General features: G+C 33.7%; 1 protein-coding gene across 1 annotated transcript in view; it reads right to left on the minus strand.

The window, feature by feature from the left end:
* ZPLD1 (zona pellucida like domain containing 1) overlaps positions 1-17,662 on the minus strand; it is a 70,798-nt gene extending 53,136 nt beyond the window's left edge. The window contains exon 1 of the mRNA XM_017677738.3: positions 17,534-17,662. The gene's annotated coding sequence lies outside the window, so the exon portion shown is untranslated. The remainder of the gene's footprint in view (positions 1-17,533) is intronic.
* Between the last annotated feature and the right edge of the window lie 553 nt (positions 17,663-18,215).

The raw sequence follows: 18,215 nt of genomic DNA on the forward strand, positions 1-18,215 counted from the left end.
CTCATTTATATGGAGACTGCCTACAGAAAACTCATTCCAGACCCAAAGACATAAACAGACCGAAAGTGAAGGGATGGAAAAAAATACTTCATGCAAATAATAGGGATAAAAATGCAGGAGTAGCAATATTTATGTCAGATAAAATAGACTTCAAAACAAAGAAAATAACAAGAGACAAAAAGTAATTACATAATGATAAAGGGTTCAGTCCAACAAGGGGATATAACCATATAAGTATCTATACACCCACGCAGGAGCATCTAAATATGTACAACAGATACTAACAGAATTAGAGGGGGAAATAGACTGTAATTCATTCATATTAGGGAATTTTAACATACCACTTACATCAATAGATAAATCAACAAGACAGCAAATAAATAAGGAAACAGAAGCACTGAACAACATTAGATCAGATGGACTTAACAGATATCTACAAAACATTCAGTCAAAAAACAGGATATATATTTTTCTCAAGTGTACATGGAACGCTCTCCAGAACAGATCACATACTAGACCACAAAAAGAGCCTCAATAAATGCAAAAAGTTTGAAACTGTATCAAGCATCTTCTCAGACTGCAATGGTATGAAACTAGGAATAAATTACACAAAGAAAGCAAAAGCTCACAAACACATGGAATCTAAACAACATGCTTCTGAATAATCAATGGATCAATGAACAAATCAAAACGAAAATCACTCAATACATGGGGACAAATGAAAATAAAAATGCAACAGTCCAAAATTAGTGGGACACCATAAAAGAGTTAGTTTCTAGGAGGGAAGTAGATAGCAATATAGGCCTACCTCAAGAAACAAGAGCAATCCCAAATAAACAGTCTAAATTCACAATTAAAGAAACTAGAAATTAATAACAAAAGAAACCCAAAGTTAGCAGAAAACGGACATAATAAAGATCAAAGCAGAAATAAATAAAATAGAGATGAATAAAACAACTGAAAAAAATCAACAAAACCGAGCTGGTTCTTTGAGAAAGTAAACAAAATAGACAAACCCCTAGACACACTTATCAAGAAAAAAAAGAGTACACAAATAAACAAAATCAGAAAAGAAGAAGTAATAGTCACAACAGATACCACAGAAATACAATTATTAGAGAATTCTATGAAAAAAAATATACCAATAAATTGGACAACCTGGAAGAAATAGACAAATTCATAGAAAAATATAACCTTCCAAGCTTGACCCAGGAAGAAACAAAAAATCTGAACAGACCAACTACCAGCAATGAAACCGAATTGGTTATTGAAAAACTTGCAATAAACAAAATCACAGTACCAGATGTTTTCACTGTTGAATGCTACCAAACTTATTGGTAGAATTCTTCAAATTCAAAGATGAGCTAATGCCCATCCGTCTTAAAGTATTCCAAAACATAGAAGAGGAGAGAATATTTGCAAACTCATTCTATGAGGCCAGCATTACTCTAACACCTAAACTAAAGACACTATAAAAAAAGAAAATTTTAGACCAGTGTCCCTGATTAACACAGATGCAAAAGTCCTCAACAAAATATCTGTAAACCAAATTCAAAAATACATCAATTCATCACAACCAAATGGGTTTCATACCAGAGATGCAAAGATGGTAAAATAGTCATAAAATCAATCAATATCATACACCACATTAACAAAAAGTATAAAAACCACATGATCATCTCAGTAGATGCTGAAAAAGCATTTGACAAAATTGAACATCAATTCATGATAAAAACTCAATAAAATGGGTATAGAGTATACATACGTCAACATAATATAGGCCATATACGACAAACCCACAACTAACATCATATTAAATGGCAAAAAGCTGTAAATGTTTCCTCTAAGGTCAGGAATAAGACAAGGATGCCCACTCTCACCAATTTCATTCAACATAGTACTAGAGGTCCTAGCCATGGCAATCAGACAAGATCAAGAGATAAAAGGCATCCAAATTGGTCAAGAAGTTTAAGCTGTTACTATTTACAGATGATATGACATTATATATAGAAAACCCTACAGCCTCAACTAAAAAACTATTAGAATTAATATCTGGATTCAGCAAAGTTGCAAGATACAAAATTAATACACAGAAATCTGTTGCATTCCTATATACTAACAACAAACCAGCAGAAAGAGAAATCAGGAAAACAATTTCACTTACAATTGCATCAAAAAGATTAAAAAATATATGCACACCTATGTTTATTGCAGCACTATTTACAATAGCCAAGAAATGGAAGCAACCTAAGTGTTCATCAGTAGATGAATGGATAAAGAAGATGTGGTACATATACACAATGGAATATTATTCAGCCATAAAAAGAAAACAAATCCTACCATTTGCAACAACATGGATGGAGCTAGAGGGTATTATGCTCAGTGAAATAAGCGAGATGGAGAAAGACAAGTATCAAATGATTTCACTCATCTATGGAGCATAAGAACAAAGCAAAAACTGAAGGAAGAAAACAGCAGCAGACTCCTAGAACCCAAGAACGGACTAACAGTTGCCATGGAAAGGTGCTGGGTGGGGTGGGTGAGAAGGGAGGGAGAAGGGGAATAAGGGGCATTACAATTAGCACACATAATGTCGGTGGGGACACAGGGAAGGCAGTAGAGCATAGAGGAGACAAGTAGTGACTCTATAGCATCTTACTATGCTAATGGACAGTGACTGTAATGGGGTATGTGGTGGGGATTTGATAATGGGGGGAATCTATTAACCACAATGTTGCTCATGTAATTGTAATTAATGATACCAAAATTTTAAAAATTATAAGACAAAAATATATAAATAAATAATTCTAGCTAGTTAAATTTAGAGTGCTAAACAAGTCCAATCTAAGAATACTCTTTGGCTTTATGCCCACGGTATTCTTCTTTGATTGCAAATTGAATATATTTTCATTCACTTTCTGCTGTGTTTTTTTTCTCTTCTCTTAAGAGACTCCAAGTTTTGATCAGCATGTGGTATTAACTCCCTACCTTCTGAGGACAGCTGTATCATTTCTTGTCAATGATGTACCATCATCCTGTCCTTTCCACCTAGAACATTTTCCATGATTAACTGAGACTAGATAGGTTAATGTTTCTTTTTTTTACAAATCAATCTTATTGAAGTATAACTTACACACCATAAAATGTACCCATATTAAGTTAACTCTTTCATGAATTTTGACAAATGTAACTATTATGAAAATATAGTACATTCCCATCATCCCCCAAAATTTTCTTATACTACTTTACAGTCAATACTCTTCATACCCATTAGACCAAACAATAACCTGCTTTCTGTAAATAAGTGTCCACACAGTATATGCTGCATTGTGTCTGACTTCTCTCACTAAGCATGATTAACTTAATTCCACAAAATTCATCTGTTTTTCTGTGTATCAGGAGTCCTTTCTTTTTCATTGCCATGTAACATTATGTTGTTTGGATATATGACAGTTTACCTATTCATCTGTTCATGAATATTTGGGTTGTTTCTAGTTTGGAACTATGATGAATATACTAGTCTTTGCATGGATATATTTTTTCATTTTTTCTTGGATAAATGAAGATTTTGTTAAATTTACTTCTGAGTATTTTATGTTTTTATGGTATTATAAATGGTATTGTTTTCTAATTGTTTATAACTAGTATACAGAAATCCAGCTAATTTTTTTATGTGACTTAGTGTCCTGTGATCTTTATAAATTCATTTATTCTAATATTTTTTGGGAGATTTCCTATGGCTTTCTACATAATGAATTATATCATTTAAAAAAACAAAAAAGAATACCTAGGAACCAAGAAAGTGGAAGACCTATATTCTGAAAACTATGAGACAGTCATGACAGAAATTAAAGACACAGAGAAATGGAAATCTATCCCATCCAAATGGATAGGAAGAATTCATCTTGTCACAACGGCCATCCTGCCCAAAGCAATTTACAGGTTCAATGCCCCTATCAAAATATTAACAGCATTTTTCCATGAACTAGAACAAATAACCCTAAAATTCAGATAGAAACACAAAGAACCCAATAGCTAAAAGCAACCCTGAGAAAGAAGAAAAAAGCTGGGGGTATTAAACTCTCTGACTTCAAGCTATACTACGAACCTACACTAATCAAAAGAGTATGGTACTGGCACAAGTATAATGGAACAGAATAGAGATCCCAGATATAGACCCATGCATATATGGTCAATTAATATACAATAAAGGAACCATGACTATACAATGGGGGAAAGATGTTCTCTTCAACAACTGATGTTGGGAAAACTGGAAAGCTACATGCAACAGAATGAAAGTGGATTACTGTATAACTCCATACACAAGGGAAAACTTGAAATGGATCAAAGACCTAAATATAAGATGTGAACCCATAAAATCTTGAAAGAATACATAGGCAAAAATCTCTTGAGTATTTAAGTATGAGCAATTTTCCTGGACACATCTCCTTGGTCAAGGGAAACAAAATCAGAAGTGAACAAGTGGGACTACATCAAACTATAATCTTCTGTACAGCAAAAGGCACCACCAACAAAAACAAAAAAGCAACCTACAGTATGGGAGTACATATTCGTAAATGATTTTCCCAATGAGGGGTTAACATCCAAAATATATAAAGAACTCACACAACTTAACACCAAAAAAACAAATAGTTAGATTAAAAAGTAGGTGGAAGATCTGAATAGATATTTTTCCAATGGTGAATTACAGATGACCAAAAGGCACATGAAAAGATGCTCCACATCCTTAATTATCAGGGTAATACAAATCAAAACCACAATGAGAAATCACCTCACAACAGTTATGACCACTATCCAAAAGACAAGAAATAGCATGTGTTGATGAAGATGTGAAGAAAAGAGAATCCTCTTACATTGCTGGTAGGAATGTAAATTGGTGCAGCCACTGTGGAAAACAGTATGGAGATTCCTCAAAAAACTAAAAATAGAAATGCCATATGACCCAGTAATCCTACTTCTAGGAATTTATCTGAAGAAAACAAAATTCCCAATTTGAAAAGATATATGCACCACTATGTTTATTGCTGCATTATTGACAATAGTCAAGATATGGAAGCATCCAAAGTGTCTATCAATAGATTAATGGATAAAGAAGAAGTGGTACATAAATGGAGTATTGGACATAGTATATAATGGAAAATACACAATAGAATATTATTCAGCCATAAAAAAAAGAAATACTGCTATTTATGGCAACATGGATGGACCTACAGGGTATTATGCTAAGTGAAATAAGCCAGGCAGAAAAAGACAAATACCATATGATTCCACTTATTTGAAGAATATAAAAACAGAACAAAACAAAATGAATAAAAATACCTTTAGACTCATAGACACTGAGAAGTGACTTGGGGTCACCATGAGGGTGGAGTTGGGGTGGGTTGGTGGGGAGGGGGAGAGCAATAAAAGGGCACAGAAATTCTCAATTATAATATAAATTAATCAGGGGGACAGTAGTACCACATGGAGAATATAGTCAATGATTCTCTAACATCTTATGTTGACAGGTAGTAACTGCACTAGTAGGGATGAGGATTTAATAATGTGAATAACTGTTGAACCACTGTGCCATGTACTTGAAATCAATATAAGATTGTATATCAATGATATGTCAATAAAATAAATAAATATTATTTATCAATAGTTATTAAATATTATGTAATAGTTATTATATAGTAATGTAAACATTAAGTTATTAAATATTGTTTAATAATTCAATATTAATGATAATACACATTTAATATAACATTAAATGGAATAAACAATGACATATAATAGTTAACATCATTTAATAGTTATTTATCAATATTTAATTGTCATTGCAACTTTATGTGATAGGTATTATTATATCTATTTTACAGGTGAAGAAATTGAAGCACAGAAGAGGTTAAGTAGATTACTTTAGGTCATTTACCTAGGAAAACGTAGAGATGGTGCAGAACTCAGCTAATTTGGCTGCAGAGTTTGTGCTTTTAACACAGCACTACGCATGAATCATGAGGAGGTTGGGAGTAGCAGGATGAGGAGAATTGTGACTATGACTGAATAGTTAATCCCAAAGGAACTACATTTTGTATCAGCAGTGACTAAATTTTTAATCAAAATTATCTTGACATAACAAGATCAGACGTTTCCTTTCATGGGTAAAAAGTGGTCTTTTGTTTGAGTTTACTTAAACAGGAATAACAAAACCTTCATTTGGACATATCCAAGATGCAAACTAATTTTAATGGGCAAAGCCCTGTATGGATTTATACATTATCTATGAGCTCTTCATGGCTAGTTTTTCTTCACACAATTGAAAAGATGACTATCTGGAGATGAGATCTGTGATAAGGATTACGTTCTCAAAAGCTAGGGCCACCACAGAATCTAACACAGTCTTGAAATATGGAGAGTCCAATAATACTAATTTTCTCATATTTTTGTCTTACATTCTCTATCCTTCCATTCATCTATCTGTTGGTATGGGGATGGGGATTGTTGAATCATCTGGTAAAAAACTTTTAGACATTTGATCCTTATTATTTCAGCACACATCTCATAAGAAAAAAAGGACTTTCTCCACATAACCACAAAACCATTACCAAACTCAAGAAAATTACAATTAATTCCTAATATTAATTCCACACTCAGATTACCTCAATTAACCAAAAATATATTTTAAACCTGTTTATTCCCCAATCCAGGATCCAGAAAAAAGACTAAAATAGAACTAAATACAAGAGTTCATGCATTGCATTTAGGCTGTTATAGCCTGTTAATCTCCTGTAATAAAGAAACATCCCACTGCTCTCATATCATTTTACATCTGTAAGAATTCTGTGGTCCTACCAGACCAAAAGTATGTGAGAAAATGGGAGATTCTATCAAAATCAGAAAGACTTAATGCTGGATAAAATTCATTCAAAGATCTTAAGAGTCAAATAAATGCAGAATTGAGTTGCATGGCTGGGGTTGGGGTTTTGCAGAGAGAACTGGGTAGTGTGTAACATGAATCTAAAGAATACTAGACATGTAGGTTAAATGGGCTAGATGAATGATGTGGACTATAACAACAGCAAGACCAATCTCTAGTCTATCAAGTACTTGTATAGACAGTGAATAAGATTACGTTGCTTGATGATTACAAATAAGAATCTACCCATTGTCCAGTAAAAACCTCTGGCTAATAAGCAGTTCAGTTAGCTTAAAAGATAATTGCTTTCCAAGTAGCTTAGCATCTTTTAACTCTAGGAATATGTGGGCACAGAAATATTTAAGATAATCAAAAATTAGAGAACCATTTTTTTCATGTTAACAAATCTATGCATGTTGGTATTTTAGTAGTTCAAGTACGTTAGAGAATTTGACCTACTTGACTAACAGGTTAATCTTTTTATTCTGATCTAAGATGTGTAACTGAGTAAACAATTTAGATGTCTTACGTAAAATTCACTGTTGCCAAGATTATATATATTATTGAGATATTTAATAAAACATAACATTGAACAAATTTTAAAGTTCATTTTTTTATTTTTAAGTATTAGTCAAGTACTTGAGATGGTTTGTTATAACATATAATTAAACTACAAACATACCAAACTGACTTTATTTACAATTTTGGTATATTTAACTTCCTTTTTAATATTATAATTAACTACTTTTGCATATAAAATCAAATATTACTCAAAGACCTGTTAAAAGTGATTGTTTAAGTCTACCAAATGTACAGACAAAAAGTCTGAACTTGAATTTAAAATCTCCAAGAATAGCTGGGTTAGACATTTGTAGCTTTCATTTAATTTAATCCTTAAAAAATTAGAATGCATTTTACAATTATTCAATAGAGACTATCAAAAAAACTTCACACTAAACACATAGTGGTTGTTGGCTCTGGAAGCCATTTTAGACATAGAATTTACACCTTTAAACAGTAAAATCATATACCACACGTTGAGATGCTTACACCCAAAGAGAGTTATAGGGGAGCTAAGAGTCCATGGAAGGATAGCAGTTTGATATTACCTACCTCACATTTACACAGTCATAAACAAATTCATTGACTGGAATAACAGTAAGACTACACGCATACTATTTAAATTAATTACATTTCTCTTTTCCCAAGATTATATAGTTGAGTTTGTTCATAAATGCCAGTTTGATATGGCTTCACTAAATGCACAGAACATGCATTTCTGAACGTGTTTCTGCCCTCGAAGTTTTTAATCAAAAGGAAAATACTTCAGCTTCATAATAATTACACTAACAACAGTAAAACTTCTAGAAGTTAATTTAGAAGAGTATCTTTATGACCCTGAGATAGTGAAAGCTGTCTTAGGAAAAAAATTGTCTTACCACCACAAAATATAGGCTGAGCCTCCCAAGAATTTCCTTCTAGAGGTCTGTTGAGATATTTTTGTTTTCCTGGTGCCTATTAATTCATACCATGTGACACCTACACAGCACACATTAACATATCCTGAATAAATATAACCGTAGGCTTGGCTCTGGTTCTCATTCCATCACTAACTGTCTGTGTGGTCTTGGAGAAGTCACATACATGCCTTACTCTGTTATTTTCTGTGTGAAATCAAGTGTTGAGCTAGGTGACTAATATGACCAGACTATGAAGAGCCAATGAAATCATGACGTTTTAACAACTGCAGTAGAAAATAATGATACACTCTCCGGGGCCTTGCTTCTTGCTTCTTAACTCCAGGAATTAAGCTGTACTCTCTCAAGAGGCTTCAGAGATGTACTGCCTTCTTGCACAACCTATGACAATCAGTGAGGCAGCAAATGCTGCGTCTAGAGCATCCTTATATCTATCTCTTGTCATCTCATAAAAAAATAAAATCAACAAAACACCTCACAGATTAATACCATCAGTGTAAAGGAAAGCATTAGCCCTTCAGCTCTCCACAGACAAAAGTGGTAAAATTAAAATTACATGAGGAAACCATAAATAAGTTGCTGTTGGTTTTATACTTTCATTTATTTCTCCTCACATCAACATTTTTGTTTGTTTCTCAAAGGTTCAAAGGCTTTTAGGAAGCAATAATCACAAAATAAAATAGGCTGCTGGTAATTTATAAAAACACTTTGTTCTGCCTCAGATACATTTTCAACCCTGTTCTCATTAATGTTCATGATTTTTTTTAATTATTTGTTGAACTGTTTGGAGGAATGTAATACTCATCTTCATGACTTCACTCTGAGGAATACACTGAAGCAAACAGAGATGCCTTTGTGGGAACTGATGCCAAGTAGCTAAATAGCTTTCCTGGGTGGTGTATGCTTATTATAGATAATATAAAAGAAGATAACTAAAAACAGCTCCTAAAATAATAATTTCTAATATCTCTAATTTAGCTGTTTGCTGACAACAAAATTACATCCACAAAATATGGTAATTTTGGCATGATGAAATCAGAGCCACAAAGTTTCAGTCACGTAGGTCAGGTAGCATATATACACAGAAGGTCTACTTAAGAATCAATGTTGAAATCAGGGAAGAGCCTGAAATATAAATCCTTATATTTAAACATTTTATTAGCAATATATTAATTGTTTTTATTTTATGAATTTAAAGAACCATTCATGGATCACTGGAGGTAATCATTACATCAAATCCTTACTCTGAAAATCAGTAATTAAAAGGAAAAAATTACACATTGATCCTTTCAAGTAGTAGCAGTATTTCTGTTTTAAAATGACTCATTAAAAAATGTGTGTGTGGGTGAAATATGGCCAAATATTAAAGATTATGCTATTGTTTCAATCTCCTGTATATTTGAGATTTATCATAATAAAACCTCAAAATCAAGGATGTACAGGTAACTTATCCTAACTGGTACCTTGCATAACCCATTTTGCCTCCCCGGACTCTCACTATCCTTAAAATAAGAACCTCCATGACTAACCAACTAGATAAGTAAAACTAGGTTACAGAACCTTTGAAAAAGGACATTTCATCCTTTATCTAGTAGCATTAGGGGAAGGAGGCAGAAATAAGCTTAACTCGTTGACAGGATCAAAGTCAATGGTGTCAAAACACTGTAGAGAGTTAGTTCTAAAAGGCAGGTAGAGTTATCATTTATTAAGAAGAAAACATATGAGCTTTTGTGTCTTAGATGAGATGGATATAATTCTAAGAAAAATACAGCCCTCTAATAGCCAGAATTAGGAATATAAGACATAACTCCAGACACAGCTTCTCAGCTACTGTCTCATAAACCAAAAAGGTCCCTGGGATGTGCAGCACCAGGCAGTCTCTGGAGATGTCTGTGGGCCACAGTAGATAGGTAAGCTGTCAATACAGTGGATCTCAGTGAAAGGCAAGGAGGTGAACAGAGGGAAGGAGATGAGCAGAAAGATGTACTACTGTGGATGAGATTATAGAAAATGGCATTGCATTATAACAAAATCAAGGTCTTTGGCAAAACTGAACATAAATCCTTAAGGCATGAAGATCCCACCTCTTCAGGGGAGTTTATTTCATAGTATTTTGGTAAATATTCCATAAGAACAGTATGAAAACCAAGGCCCATCATGACAAAAATGTATCTGACCCAAAGATTTACCAAAACATGTTGCCCAGCAATATAGAATTAATTGCCAAATGAATTTCAGTGGGTGTTATTTTGGCCCATTCATTGGACTGGTCCCTTAAAAGGTAAAATATAAGTGGGACTTGAAGAAGAGTAGGGATCAGACCTTTGAAAAACATAATCTAATTTTTTTCCTATATGTGACACTTGAAAAATCTAAATATATTAACCATCTTCACTAAACACACATCAATGCAATGGTACAAAGAACAGCTTTGTTTTCAAACTTTCTGCACAACCCTTGGGAGTCTTACTGACCCTTAGGGGGATGTTATACCCCACAGGCCCCATGACAATCATGGTTTAAGATTAGAAGGATCTTTTGAAATAATTATTGTGCTAGGATATTGGTTTAGCAGCTCAAAAATAGAATTTTTATGAAATAGAATAGGATAGGATAGATAGGATGAAAAGGAATGGAATATTTTCATAAAATATATGCATGCTGTGTGTGTATTTGGGTGTGTGTACACCAGATTATTATGTAAGATAGCTGACCATAAATCATAGTCAAAAAATGTGAAACCCACTGTTTTAAAACAAGACAGCAGCATGGAGCCCATGAGCTGAGTGTCTCTACTTACAGGCAAGTTTTGAGAGGTTTCACAGAAAAAGCAAGCAAAAGGAAAATAGCATTCACAGACTGAACTACCCCTAACCTCAATATTGAGAGAAAATATGTTTCCCACGTTGGACTCAAAGATGAATTACAGAGTCTGATTTGTTTATATCTTAGCAGAATGTTTGTTTTCAATATAGAGTAAGTAAGTAGAGGCAATAGGTACTTGCTTAAGGAAGTTTGGGAATGAAAGGAGAAAATTAGGAAGATGCCTAGAAGGTTATTACTATCTAGAGGAAATTTTCCATAAAGGGAACACTGATTGCAGAGAAAGGAAAAGCAAATGAAAATATTCAAAAGTCTGTAGAGAAGACAGTACTTTAAACAAGAGTGTTTTCTATTTTGCTCACTGGTACAATGTTCTAAATAACCCATAGGGTGTGAAAATTGAACCTTCTTTTCCTTCCTGCATAAAGCAGATAATAACTCTTTGTTGAGTAAACAAAGAATTAGAGCTGTCCTTTTTTGCTACTTTTTACTGGGATGAATTCAGTGTGCACAATCACAGTAGCACAATAAAACAACCTATAGCACTTTAGCAAGAAAGCCACATTTTCAAGGCAGCTGCCTAGGATGTGGAGCATGATCTATGCTAAAGAACAGAGAATCGTCAAAAGAAAGATCAGACTCCTAAGCTTGCCTTCATTGCACCATGTTATTAGCCAAGTTAACGAATTAGAGAGCTGGGCAAAACAAAATAAGATCTTTGAGAAGTATAAATATCATTGTTCAGAATTCCGTGTTCAAACCTCTAGTTAATTCTCTGCTACCTGAATGAGATTCATCTAACCTGTCAATTTTATGTAAAAAACCATAGACTAGTTCCTTCTAGCTCTGTAACACTGTCAGAAAGCCACTATGTCAAAGTTCGTGTATGCTCGAAGAAGTTAAAACTCATTTTAAATTGTTAATGGAAAAAAAAAAGAATGTTTACTGGTGAAAAGGCTAAAATAGAATGCCATTGAACATTTTTTTTTCCAGGAGACTCATAGTTCTAGTGCTGAGTTTCAGGGAAAGGGCTCAAATCTGCCCAGTCTCCCTAAGTTTGGCCGCCAGGTCTTCCATGGTCTCAAGCCTGACGCCGGCTGTGCATTGGGTGGGTCCTCCAAGCTATCCACAGAGGGCCCATGCCCAGGTGTACCTGGTGGTAGTTAATATTCTGTATCCATAACAGAGTTCCTGAGTTAACCTAAGGAGTTTTAAGAAGTCAGCATAATCAAATCTCTCTCCCATTCTAAAAGCAGATTCTTTTTTTTTTTTTTTGCTTCAACATGGCTGCACACAGGAATCAGAAAATGGAACCTCCAAGAATGGACATGCTACCTCATTCCTATGCCGCAACATGGCAGTTTAAGCCCATCTGAGTCAGCCCATCAGCAACATAACACATTTATGAAACTATAGAAAATGAAGGTTCAATTTTTATTGCTTTGATAGAGTTCTGACAAAGAAAGTGAACTGAGTCAGAAGCAAAACATTTATAGGAAAAGAAGTAGGGCTCCTTCTTTCCCAGTGGGAGACTTTTTCCCCCTGTGGCTCTTTTCTGATCAAATAATGTAGGATTTTGTGTTTCCTTAAATAGTCAAGACACTTCACACCAAGGCTGATGAATTCTACACACGGGCTGCCTGATCATGTGATGTCCCTACTTGAAACCTTTCATCATTTCCAACACCTTTCAGGAGAAAACCCAACTCTCTAACATACCAAAAAAGAAAAAGAAAAAGAAAGGAAAAAGTAAAGAAAGGAAGAGAAAAAGTTCTAAAGATAAGACTCCTACTTAACTGCCCAAACTCAGATTTCTGTACTCCGAGGCCCATCCTACCCATTCCAGACTTCTTATAGCCCCCAAAGATGAGAAGTCATTTTACACATCCATTCTTTTGCTCACTTGGCTGCGTTGAAAACTTCCCTTCCCAACTCCAACCCTTCTGCGTAGTACCATCTCTCCATTCAGCTTTTCAAGAATTATCTCACACATAACTAACTTTTCTTTCAAGATGCTCATCTATGGAGACAACCCTTTTTGCTTGTAGAACTGACCACTTCCTCTTTGGTATTTCCACCAGTGTCTGTAACATTCCATAATAGTAGGTCCAAAATGTGCTACATTTAGATCAAGCTGTATCAGAGTCAAAGCTACTGACATTCTAGACTGGATAATTCTTTATGTTCTATGGCTTGAACAGCATCCTGGCTTCTGACCACGACATGCCAGGAATACTCCCCCTCATGTAATGACACCCAAAAACATCTCCAGACACTGACAGATGTCCCCAGGGAGGCAAAACCACTCCAGTTGAGTTAAATGTACATTTTTTTCTCCCCTAATAAATTTGTAAGCTTCATAAGGTCAAAAGTACTGCATTCACCTTTGTATTCAGGATCTAGTGGAATGCCAGGTCTACTATAGATTCATAAGAAATGTTTGTTAAATGAAGGATCATCTTTTTACAAAAGAGATAGATTATACCATACTATCAAAATGTAGAAAATCAGCTGTATCAACATCTAGTCCTGATTAAGAAAATGCTTTTACATTTTAAACATTGTATCACTAATGAAATTAAAATTTTCTATTTCAATGAAACATCAAGTATATTAAAATCCTCAAATTAACCTACCTATCATTATAAATAACTTTTATTTATATTCATATGGTTTTAATACAAAGAAAATGGTATTTGGGTCTACAAGTTGATTTGAAATTACATCTGTGTAGGTAAAACTCTTGGATTAAAAATTGCTTGAATTTAGTCAATTGATGTATTCATATTTTTTTAACAGTCATACTTTTATGTTCTCTAAATAGCTTTAATAATTGCTTTACTTTTTAAGAAAATGCTCAGCTAGTGCTTTTTATACTCTATAAGTAGTTTTTCACTTTTTAAAACGTTTGTAAACTAGAAAGTATTTAACTTAACACAGTCCATCATTAAGTCTCCTTTTCACTTCATTAACATTAATGGCACACATTTCTATGACAGAATTAATAAAGCAAAAAATTTTAGAAACCAGAAATATGTTACTTTAATTTTAAATACCTATTCAAAATAGTTTTCAAATAGAAATGCTATGCCATAATTCAAATACATGAGCACAAATGCACATAATTATACACTTGTTTTTTAAATATATATATTTTATAGATAATAATTTAAAATCTCTAAAAGAGTAGCATTTTTTAAGTTTAAGTGCAATTATTTTGACTTCTTATATTCAAATTATGATAAATTACATTTTAAACAGAAAGCAAGCCACAATTTCTTTCCAATTCCTTAATATCTTATCTAAAGAAAAATGGTTTGATTTGAAAGTACAATTAATGTAATATACAGAAGATTTATATTCAGTGGCTTAGTGATTGTGTGTTCAACAGAGAACTAGTATAATTATATGAACGCTTGCTGTTTATTAGCTAAGCATATTTAAGCAAATGTCACACTTAAAATTCTAACATGACAAAAAGTGGTCTTTCTTACTCTAATGATACAGTTTCATCATAAATGACTATATTGTTTGTGAAAGTTTAAAGTTAACCTCATTTTATAAAGAATCCTAACTTTACAAACAAGTAAAGCTGTTAATGTTTTCATTCAGTCACAACATTTTAACCAAACTAAAAATATCTTTTGTATTTAGCATCTGGATTTTTCACATATATAGCAATTTAGAAATAACAAAACTGTTGTATTAATCTAACTTTAATTTTGCTGTCCTTGAGATTTAGTAGCTTTGCCCGCACCCAAAGGTTTGGCTCTATAATATTTTCTAAATGTTCTTGTCACTTAAAAAAAGTCATAAAAATTCATGTATATAATTTTGTTTTTTTATGTTTCTTTATGTGCTAGGATATCGTATTGTGAGTTCTAGAAAAGCAGCAGTCAGTAAACGATGGCTTGCAGGTTGAATTCTACTCATCACCTGTTTTTGTAGAGACCATGAACAAAAACAGTCTTCACATTTTTTTAAATGTTAAAGAAAGTCAAAAAAGGAATAACATATTTCATGAGAAGGAAAAATTATATGAAATTCATATGTGAAGGTGAATAAATGAAATGTTATTAGAACATGGTTATCCTTATTAATGTGTATATTTTGTATGGCTGCTTTTGAGCTAAAATGGCAGAGTTGAGTAGTTGTGACAGAGACCTGCAAAGACTAAAATACTAACTATGTGTCCTTTTCATTAAAGTTTGCCAACCCTGCTTTAAACAGTTAGTATATGATTCTATACACTCACAACACAGAAATCTGGGGGACAGGACACAATATATTCCCAAGGAGATTTCTTTTAGCCTATGTTATTTTATTATTTTCTCAATATATTTTTCTGTAAGGTATGGTAAAGACCATTGGTCATTAGCAATGCAATACCACGGTGTTCATTGAATATTTGAAAAAGTATTATTGAACTGATTGAATTGATCATTTACTTTTTGAGGTGTACCTTTCTTTGCCATGTCACTGAAATCTTCAGAGCTTGGAGATCCTATAATTTTCCACCTGAAATCCACTTAGACATCTAATAACAATCAGCAAGGACTCTGAATCTGTAAAACTCAGGCTCATGTTTACTTTATTATGTCTTGATAAAGCTGATATGCCTGGCTTGAAGCTACACCATTTTGTAATGAACAAAACACAGCAAACCAAATCAAGCTTAATTTATAGTCTTGACCCAGTTTATATTCCAGCTTAAATACAAGAAAGAGGGAAAGAAGTACAAATTTAATAAATTAATCAAAAAATTGAATTCCTTGCAAGCAAACATTGCTAATAGGCATTTAAATAATACAAAAGATTATCATTCTCTGCTAAAGAACTTAATGCTTTCCAAGCTATTGAAAAAACTACAAAAACATAAATCTTCAGCAATTCACTGTTTGCTGCCATAACTAGATTGCACAGTCTGAGCATCTGCTCATGGTTCAAACGTTGCCTTTAATATTTCCTGGCAGAAAAACATGATTGTTTACTACCTCTGCATCATTATCATAGGCCTTCTTTAAAGAGAGGGGAAGCTTTAAATGTTTTGAAAGGAATGTATAATTTGCTAGGACATATAACATGATCATTATTATATTATATGACTATTAACAATAAGAATGAACTCATTTTTATTTTGAGGATGCTTCTGAAAAATCTCTAAAATGAAAGCCCATACAGCACATTTCTAGGTTTTTATATTTACCTAAGTATTATAATAGTAAAGAAAAATCAAAAATCATATTAAAAAATGTATGTATACCAAGGAGGAATGACTCAAATAATAGTTCTGATATGTGTCTTTAAGAGACAGTGACTGAAAAATGAATAATAGACATTTTCTATTAGGTATTAAAAGAAATACCACGCTTTTAGCTGTTCAAGTCCTTTTACTATCAAATTTATTTAAACCAATAGTGTAGAATTGTTTTTCTCTGGCCCTTAAAATGAATTCTAAAAAGCCAGTCCAAAGTGGCCAAACAAATAATGTCATATTCCTGAGAACCACAAAGATTATCTCAAATATATGACTTAAAAAATGAGTCTTCTCCTTAACATCAGAAACAATTGATTTTACCAAAGGCAGGCAGTCTTGGAACAGAAAGAGCCTGAAGACAATCTAAGAAATGGAGATCACGTTTCCTCTAAGTCATGGATGACTTCTTCCAGGTTAGATAAGATTCCATGGCAGTTATAACAATATAAGGTTAATCATTAAAACAATTTTCATTTAAGGAGAAGTCAGACCATAGTTGTTTTCAATTACCATATTATCTTTGTAATTAGAGTCAACGCCACCCATATTCAGCCAGCTTTTCTGGTATGATGGATTCCTGATAAAAAATCTCAATGTAAATTGCCTGCTTGCTCACATTCATGGATCACCTGTGGGCTGTAGCCTATGGCAGTAGATGGTGGCTGAAAGTCGAGTCTGAAATATAATGGTGTGGCAAATCCTGCACAACTTTTGACCTCAAGCTCTAATCTCAAAATTGCAGAAGCTGCCAGAAGAGTCAGCCCTTTCTCTACATCTAATCAAAATAATTGGGATGGGAACTAGAGTTCACAAAATAAAATTTTGTTTATGCCTCTCTGCCCTCAAATACGGGGAATGTATTTCACTTCCTTTTCCTATATTACGATAATTCCCAAGCCAACCCTTCTCCATCACTGCAACCACACCAACCAGAAGGGCTTTACTGGATGTTTGTTTTGTGTCATAAAAACATTACTCAAGTAAAACGAGTTTTGGGTGCTAGCTAAAAAGGCAACATCTGCAGTCACTTCAAGAGGCTTCGTGCTGGACACTTACCCAAGTCCCTGCTTCCGGGGAGTCAGCTGTCCTCCATGTGCCTGGTTCTGCCGCATGTGACTGAATGCTGGAGTGCCTGGCCTTACCAAACTTTTTCAGAAAAGAGTCAACCCTTCAAATGAGAGAAGAGTTGCTCATTATGAGGAGCCTTTAAAAAGACAGAGAGGGGGTGGGAAACGATTTTAGACAAGCAAATGTTTCCACAGGTCTCAGAATATTTTGTAAGACTAATCATCACCAACATGAAACTTGAGCTCATCTTTTTTTATAGACCTTTGTGTCCTTCCAACGACATCTCTTTCAATTTTCATTTTATTCCCTTACTTCTTTTCTCTGACCTGCTTTTGATCTTCTATTTTATACTGTACAGAAGTCTTGAGTGGTATGTGTAAGTGAACCACCATCACCCTGCCGAGGGAAAGCCTGCTGGTCTAGAAAAAAAATCACAAAGTAAGAAACAAGGCCTGAGATTGGATTGGGAGTTAATCTGCACGGTTATCAATGTCCTGTTATGCTTCATGAAAGATGCCTGGTCCTTTCAATACTACATTTCATGTAGCGATGAAAATGGGATATGGAATACCATCGTGAAAACTGACTTGATTGGGATAATAATGACTAAGAGGCTGTTAATGCAAAAAAATCCAAACAGGCCCAATCGTGAAGAATGAGCTAGACACTG

The sequence above is a fragment of the Manis javanica genome, chromosome 3 (assembly GCF_040802235.1).
Source record: "Manis javanica isolate MJ-LG chromosome 3, MJ_LKY, whole genome shotgun sequence".
In the NCBI taxonomy this organism is placed as follows: domain Eukaryota; kingdom Metazoa; phylum Chordata; class Mammalia; order Pholidota; family Manidae; genus Manis; species Manis javanica.